This window comes from Danio rerio, chromosome 7 (assembly GCF_052040795.2).
Source record: "Danio rerio strain M-AB ecotype USA chromosome 7, GRCz13ab, whole genome shotgun sequence".
Lineage (NCBI taxonomy): Eukaryota > Metazoa > Chordata > Actinopteri > Cypriniformes > Danionidae > Danio > Danio rerio.
This window is the reverse complement of record NC_141027.1, coordinates 78678176-78686734: the sequence shown is the minus strand read 5'-3', so window position 1 is coordinate 78686734 and position 8559 is coordinate 78678176. Positions and strand designations below refer to the sequence as shown.

The 8559-nt window shown below is 31.0% G+C and overlaps 1 protein-coding gene across 9 annotated transcripts in view; it reads left to right on the top strand.

Moving 5' to 3' along the window:
• The first annotated feature begins 226 nt into the window (after positions 1–226).
• sipa1 (signal-induced proliferation-associated 1) overlaps positions 227–8559 on the top strand; it is a 102570-nt gene continuing 94237 nt past the window's right edge. For 5 of the 9 annotated variants that reach the window (XR_015496557.1, XR_015496562.1, XR_015496561.1 and 2 more), the window contains exon 1: positions 3754–3826. The gene's annotated coding sequence lies outside the window, so the exon portion shown is untranslated. Of the gene's footprint in view, positions 403–3753; positions 3827–8559 lie in introns of those variants that run through there. The other 4 variants (XR_015496559.1, XR_015496563.1, XM_087262388.1 and 1 more) reach the window with 1 other exon arrangement.

The window sequence follows — 8559 nt, the reverse complement described above, 5'->3', positions numbered from 1 at the left end:
GTGCAGAGCAATCGTTTGTACTCCATACTAATCTATTCTCCCTAATCATCCATCCATTAGTCTTTAGAAAGGATTAGAGTGAGGAGGAGGCTGAGGAGCCAGAGGGCAAGAGAGGTCCAAGCAGAAGGCAGGAGGGGGTGGAGATCTGGAGCGGTGCAGGGCGGAGGAAGGGGACGGCTTTAGTTCTCTGTGAATGGGTATTAACCACAGCATGCTGGAGAGCGGCAGAAAAAGACGGAGAGCTTTGTGAGCTGTCACGGGTGGATTTTGTGTTGCTGCATTGATATTTTTGAGTGAAGAAAGAACAGCTACTGGACGAGAAGGAGAGAGAGATTTAAAGTAACGCTGGCCTTGATTGAGGAAACGAGGATGTTTATGAGAGGCTGAGATGAAATCTGGCAGGTAAGACCAATGATATTTTGCTCATAATCAATTCAAACCCGCCCATCTTGATGCACTGCACTCTTACAATTAGATTCTAGATTTTATTATAGAATCTTTAATATCTTTCAGTGATTAGCGCTCTTTTGTGTTGTTTTAAACATCAAGGTTCCAAAATTTTTCTTTTTTCTTTGTGATACCATTCCAGAACCATTTTAGGTTCCTTAAAGAGCCTTTCAGACACTGGTTTGTCTAAATAAACATTTTTTGTTAGTGTAAAATAGCATTTTAATATATATTTTTATCTTAATAAATATCTTTTTTTCTATTATAAATGATTTTATAGATGTTAACTGTTCTCTATGGGATCATCAATGCCAATAAAGAACCTTTATTTTTAAGAATGTTCAAAGCACTGAGAAGGTCCTTGAGATGCTAAAGGCTTTTCATTGGAGCACAGATGCAATAAAGAGCAGTCAGTTACACTGAAGAATAAAAGTTTCACAGTGGTATTTTTACAGTGATGACGAAGAAGAAACATTTTAGAATCTTTAGAAATCTTGAAAGAAACATTTTAAAGTCTGAAGAACCCGAAGCACTAAAAAGATGCTGAAGAGTCTCTGTGGAAACACTGATGCTGTGCCTGTAGCCAGTCTGGTGAATGGGGTGGTCATTTTTCTCAAAAAGTGGACTTTAGTGCAGTTATTCGCCTCATTTTCTATTCAATTATGAGATTTAAGTACTGTAGTTTAGTGGCATTTTAAGCATTATTTTTAGCTGTAGTTTTCTAGTTGGATGGTCATCATAACCACACTTTTTAATGTGCAAAAAAATTCAGATTTAGAATAAAGAAATATAAACATTTAAATACAAATTTATTACATCATATATCATTACAAAAAAAAAAAAAAAAAAAAAAACTGGAATCTGTTAAAGTTTTAAATTAAAAACTGTAGCCTATTGTCATTTATTTGGCAAATAATAAACTGGCCAGCACATTCAATTAACCTACGGCAGAATTTGCTTATTTGAATAAAAAATAATTAAAACATTAAAATAATAATGGTCTTAAAGACTTTTTATTTTCACTATTTTCCTTATAATGGCATAGGAGTCAAAATAGGACAAATGTGCTCATGTATGGAACAAATTATGGACCTTTTTTAGTGAGGGGTGGGTCCCCCCCCCCACACTCCCCACATGGCTACATTAACATAAGCATTACAGAAACATTAGAATCTTTAGAGAATTTTAGAATTCATTAGAATCTTTAGAGTTCTTAAAAGAAACATTTTAGAATCTTTAGAATTGTTGAGGGGAAACATTGTTAATTCTTTGGAATTGCTAAAAGTCATGAAAAATGAAGGATCCAAAATAATGTTTTCACAGTGATGCCAACGAATAAATGTTTTTAGATTGTTTGGAATTTATAAAAGATGCATTTTAGAATCCTTAAAAAACATTTTAGAACATTTAGCATACTTGGAATTCTTGAATTTTCACAATTCTCAAAAGGAAGTTTATAATCTCTAGAATCCCTAAAAAGCATTTTGAACCGTTAGAACCTTTCAAATTCTTATAGGATGCAAATTAGAATTTTCATAAATCGTAAAAAAAAAATTGTAGAACATTTAGAATTCTTAAAAAATACATCTTAAAGTCTAGTGAACCGAAGCTCTAAAAAGGATGCTGAAGAGTCTCCATGGAAACACAGATGATGTAAAGAAACTTTATGCTGAAAATGAAGGTTCCAAAATGGTGTTTTCACAGTGATGCCAATAAAGAAATGTTTTTAGAATGTTTTTACATTGGAACTTATAAAAAAAACTATTTAGAGACCTTTCAAATGTTCAGAATTCTTACAAGATTTAGAATCTTTAGAATTCTTAAAAGACATTTCAGAACATTTAGAATCTTTAGAATTCTTGAATTTTCACAATTCATGAAGGAAACAAATTTCGGAATATCTAGAATCCTTAAAAAGCGTTTTTGAACTTTTCGAAATCTTCAAAGAAACATTTGAAAGTCTGAAGAACCCGAAGTATTAGAAAGGATGCTGAAGAGTCTCCATGGAAACACAGATGATGTGAAGAACCTTAAGTCCTGCTGAAAAATGAAGGTTCCAAAATGGTGTTTTCAGAGTGGTGCCAATAAAGAAATGTTTTTAGAATGTTTGGGATTTATAAAAGATGCATTTTAGAATCTTTAAGAAACATTTTAGAACATTTAGCATACTTAGAATTCTTGAATTTTCACAATTCTCAAAAGGGAGTTTATAATCTCTAGAATCCCTAAAAAGCATTTTGAACCGTTAGAACCTTTCAAATTCTTATAGGATGCAAAGTAGAATCTTCATAAATCGTAAAAAAAAAAAAAAATTTTGTAGAACATTTAGAATTCTTAAAAAAAATACATCTTAAAGTCTAATGAACTGAAGCTCTAAAAAGGATGCTGAAGAACCTTAAGTCATGCTGAAAAGAACCTTAAGTCATGCTGGCATGCTGGTGTTTTCACAGTGATGCCAACAAAATTGAATTTACTTTAGAATGTTTGGAGGGCGAAACAGTGGTGCAGTAGGTAGTGCTGTCGCTTCACAGCAAGAAGGTCGCTGGTTTGAACCTCGGCTCAGTTGGCGTTTCTGTGAGGAGTTTGTATGTTCTCCCTGCATTCGCGTGGGTTTCCTCCGGGTGCTCCTGTTTCCACCACAGTCCAAACACATGCGGTACAGGTGAATTGGGTAGGCCAAATCGTCCGTAGTGTGTGTGTGTGTGGATGTTTCCCAGGGATGGGTTGTGGCTGGAAGGGCATCCGCTGCGGGCATCTAATAAAGAGACTAAGCCGACAAGAAAATGAATGAATTTAGAATCTTTGGAATTTCTAAAAGCAACATTTTGCAACCTTTAGAATTTTCAGAATTCTTAAAAGACGTTTTAGAACACAGCATCTTTAGAATTCTTGAATTTTTACAATTCATAAAAGGGACAAATTTAGAATCTCTGGAATTCTTAAAAACCATTTTTGATCATTTAGAACCTTTCGAACTCTTAAAGGATGCAATTTAGAATCTCCAGAATTCTTCAAAGGTACATATTGACAGTCTGAAGCACTATGAAGGATGCTGAAAAGTCTTAACGTAAGCACTGATGCCAATAAACCAGCCTTATTTACACAAATAACCTTCATATTCACCCCATGCTGTGTTTTGCACGCGGTCTGCATGAACATACAAATGACACAGAGGCACAGAAGAGGATGTGTCAACACAGTAAAGGGAAACACATTGTGAAGCAGAGGAAGTGATGTCTGAGGTTGAAACTGTGCTCTGCTAGCTTCACACGTCTGCACGTCACTGCTGTACATACACACACACACTCGCGAGGCACTGCAGATCTGATGTGCACCAGATCAAGACACACAAAGAGTATGAGCACAACAGATTGAGAAGGTAGGGCTTTTCTCTGCATTTTGTAAAATCAGTGTGTGTGCCGTGGGGAAGTTTCTGCAGGGATGAAGTTATTTCCGCAAAGCAAGCGCTGCTCCTGATGGTGTGTTCAGGGTGGCACGGGGGTAAAGCGAGATGCGCTGCAGCGTCTCTATCAATCTCTTTCTCATTTGGGATGGGGGGAAGGGTCGCTCTGGGGAAACGTTGATAATAGATGAGAATGGAGGGAGTGGAGGAGAATAGGAAGAGCTGAGATGTCTTACGTAAGCATGCACGACAAAGACGATGACTGCATGGTGCTTCTGATGCAGATCTTGACGCTGCTTGATTGACTGATTTTACTGGTATTGGGTCGAGGTGTGCTGATGTTTGGTGCTTTCACTTCCTCTTCCTTATCAGGTGCTGGAGGAACATACATGTGCGTGTGTGTGTGTTTGTGTGTGTGTGTGTGTGTGTGTGTGTGTGTGTGTGTGTGCTTTCCGGGTTTATTGGATTGCTTTTTTGGCTGAAGGTGTGAAAATCATATATATTAACAGTATATGGGTAGTCGAGGCTGCTGTAGATGGTGTGAGGACATTAGGAGCCTTTGTGATAAAATAAACACTTTTTAGTTTTATTGTAGTTCTTGTTCTAGAAATAATGCACTTTTAATGAATATATTTGGATGAGGACTAAAAACAATGATTAATTTAGTGTCTTTATACATTGACAGTTATACAGTATTATTAGTTAGGCCCTTGTGTTAAATTGTCATTCTTTTTTTAATATTTCACAAGTGATGTTTAACAGTGCTATTATGATAGTATTTCCTCTTAAATTTGTCTACTGAAGAAAGCCTTGTTTTTTTTATTTGATAATATAATGTAATAATAATATAATTTAGTCTAATATAATAATAATAATATATTATAATAATAATATAATATAATGTTATATAATGTTATAATATAATATAATGTAATAATAATGTAATAATAAAATAATAATATAATGTAATAATAATATAATATATTGTGATAATGGCGGTTCATTCCACGGTGGCGACCGCAGATTAATAAAGGGACTAAGCCGAAAAGAAAATGAATGAATAATGTGATTATATTATATTATTTATATTATATTGTTATCAAAAATAATATAATATAATGTAATATTAATGTAATAATAATATAATATAATGTACAAATTTAATAATAATGTAATAATAATATAATATAATGTAATAATAATGTAATATAGTGCAATAATAATGTAATAGTATTATAATATAATGTAATGTAATAATATAATATAGTGTAACAATAATGTAATAATAATAAAATATAACATAAAATAATATATTGTAATAATGTAATATAGTGTAACAATAATGTAATAATAATATAACATAATATAATAATAATATAATGCAGTGTAATAATAATGTAATATAATTTAATAATGTGATGATAATGGAATATAGTGTAATAATAATGTAAAAATAATACAATATAATGTAATAATAATATAATATAGTGTAATAATAATATTATAATATAATGTAATGTAATAATAATATAATACAGTGTAACGATAATGTAATTATAATATAATGTAATAATATTATAATATAGTGTAATAACAATGTAATAATTATATAATATAATGTAATAATGTAATAATAATATAATATAGTGTAATAATAATATTATAATATAATGTAATGTAATAATAATATAATACAGTGTAACGATAATGTAATAATAATATAATATAATGTAATAATATTATAATAAAGTGTAATAATAATGTAATAATTATATAATATAATGTAATAGTGTAATAATAATATAATATAGTGTAATAATAATATTATAATATAATGTAATGTAATAATAATATAATATAGTGTAATAATATTGTAATAATAATATGATATAATGTAATAATAATATAATATAGTGTAATAATAATGTAAAAATAATACAATATAATGTAATAATAATATAATATAGTGTAATAATAATGTAATAATATTATGATATAATGTAATAATGTGCTGATAATGGAATATAGTGTAATAATAATGTAAAAATAATACAATATAATGTAATAATAATATAATATAGTGTAATAATAATATTATAATATAATGTAATGTAATAATAATATAATACAGTGTAACGATAATGTAATTATAATATAATATAATAATATTATAATATAGTGTAATAATAATATTATAATATAATGTAATGTAATAATAATATAATACAGTGTAACGATAATGTAATAATAATATAATATAATGTAATAATATTATAATATAGTGTAATAATAATGTAATAATTATATAATATAATGTAATAATGTAATAATAATATAATATAGTGTAATAATATTGTAATAATAATATAATATAATGTAATAATAATATAATATAGTGTAATAATAATGTAAAAATAATACAATATAATGTAATAATAATATAATATAGTGTAATAATAATGTAATAATATTATGATATAATGTAATATTGTGATGATAATGGAATATAGTGTAATAATAATGTAAAAATAATACAATATAATGTAATAATGTAATAATAATATAATATAGTGTAAAATTATTGTAATAATAATAATATAATATAATGTAATAAAAATATAATATAGTGTAATAATAATGTAAAAATAAACAATATAATGTAATAATAATATAATATAGTGTAATAATAATGTAATAATATTATGATATAATGTAATATTGTGATGATAATGGAATATAGTGTAATAATAATATAATATAATGTAATATTAATATTATAATATAATGTAATTTTATTATAATATAATGTAATGTAATAATAATATAATATAGTGTAATAATAATGTAATAATAGTAAAATATAATGTAATATAATATATTAGAAAACGTCTCTGAAATAGAGACTAATCTGAAGGAAATTTATGAATGAATATTGTAATCAGTGTCAGTGAAGTTACCATCTATGGTTTATCGCCCGATAAAGGGTTAAAACACAAAAATACAAAACTCTCAAACTACTGAATCATTTTTAAATATAACCAAAATCACCTCACAGCAAGAAAGGACCTGGTTTGAGCCCCAGCTGGGTCAGCTGGCATTCCTCTGTGGAGTTTGCATGTTCTCCCCGTGTCGGCGTGGGTTTCCTCCGGGTGCTCTGGTTTCCCTCACAGTCCAAACACATGCGCTATAGGGGAATTGATTAACTAAATTGGCCGTAGTGTATGTGTGTGTGTGTGTGAATGAGTGTGTTATGGATGTTTCACAGTACAGGGTTGTGGGTGGAAGGGCATCTACTGCGTAAAACATGTGCCGGAATAGTTGGCGGTTCATTCCACTGTGGCAACCTCTGAAACAGAGACGAAGGAAGCTGAAGGAAAATGAAAGACTGCATATTGTAATGAGTGTCAGTGAAGATACAGTAAACAGTTTATCGCCCTATAAAGTGTTAAAACACAAAAAGACAAAAATTGTCAAGCAAAAGAGTCGTGTTTAAATATGACAAAAACAGCCTTTGGAAATTAGTATGTGTAAGACTTCGCATTTCCTTGGTGCATCGAGCTGAAAATCAATAAAAGTGCTGTGAGAGTCTGAGGGAAACTCAGAGCTTAATGCCACGTTCACCAACTGCTGTGTGAGATAACAGCATCAAAGAAGAGCGAAACACACACACACACTGCGGCGCACCAGCCTTCACACTCGCAAAACTAACATTTAATGAGCAATTTTTGCCTGCAAACCCCCCCAAAACAAGCTTTAGTCAGACATATGAGGTAATGAGGATGACTGCTTATTATAATAACATCATTCAGCACAACTCGGAAATGAATGTTTCTTTATTGCATTACACTCGTGCTGCATTGCTTTAGCATGCCAGTGAAGCTAAATATAGCGAGTAACGTTAAAATGGAGCACTTAAATATTAAATGCTTTGACCCAAATGATGGGAAGCGGTGCTGATGGAGATGTATGGCCTAATGCTCCATATATACCACAAGAGCACGCAAGGTATTATAGCACTGTAGAGTAGACACAAGTATATACCACACTGCAGAGGGTGTATTTATAGTATGAAGGAGAAAAAAACATGCAACCCAGTACTGGGAAACTTTGTGTTTTTGATTGTTTGGCGCTATCTTGTGTCTGAATAATGCGCAGGTTAGTGTATACTCCATCGGCTGTTTTCGTTTCTGTCAGCTTTGTGTTTTTGATTGTTTGGCGCCATCTTGTGTCTGAATAATGTGCAGGTTAGTGTATACTCCATCAGCTGTTTTCGTTTCTGTCAGCTTTGTGTTTTTGACTGTTTTTCTCCATCTTATGTCTGAATAATGTGCAGGTTAGTGTATACTCCATCAGCTGATTTCGTTTCTGTCAGCTTTGTGTTTTTGACTGTTTTTCTCCATCTTATGTCTGAATAATGTGCAGGTTAGTGTATACTCCATCAGCTGTTTTCGTTTCTGTCAGCTTTGTGTTTTTGATTGTTTGGCGCCATCTTGTGTCTGAATAATGCGCAGGTTAGTGTATACTCCATCAGTTTGGCGCCATCTAGTGTCTGAATAATGTGCAGGTTAGTGTATACTCCATCAGTTTGGCGCCATCTAGTGTCTGAATAATGTGCAGGTTAGTGTATACTCCATCAGCTGATTTTGTTTTAGAGCTTTGTGTTTTTGATTGTTTGGCGCCATCTTGTGTCTGAATAATGTGCAGGTTAG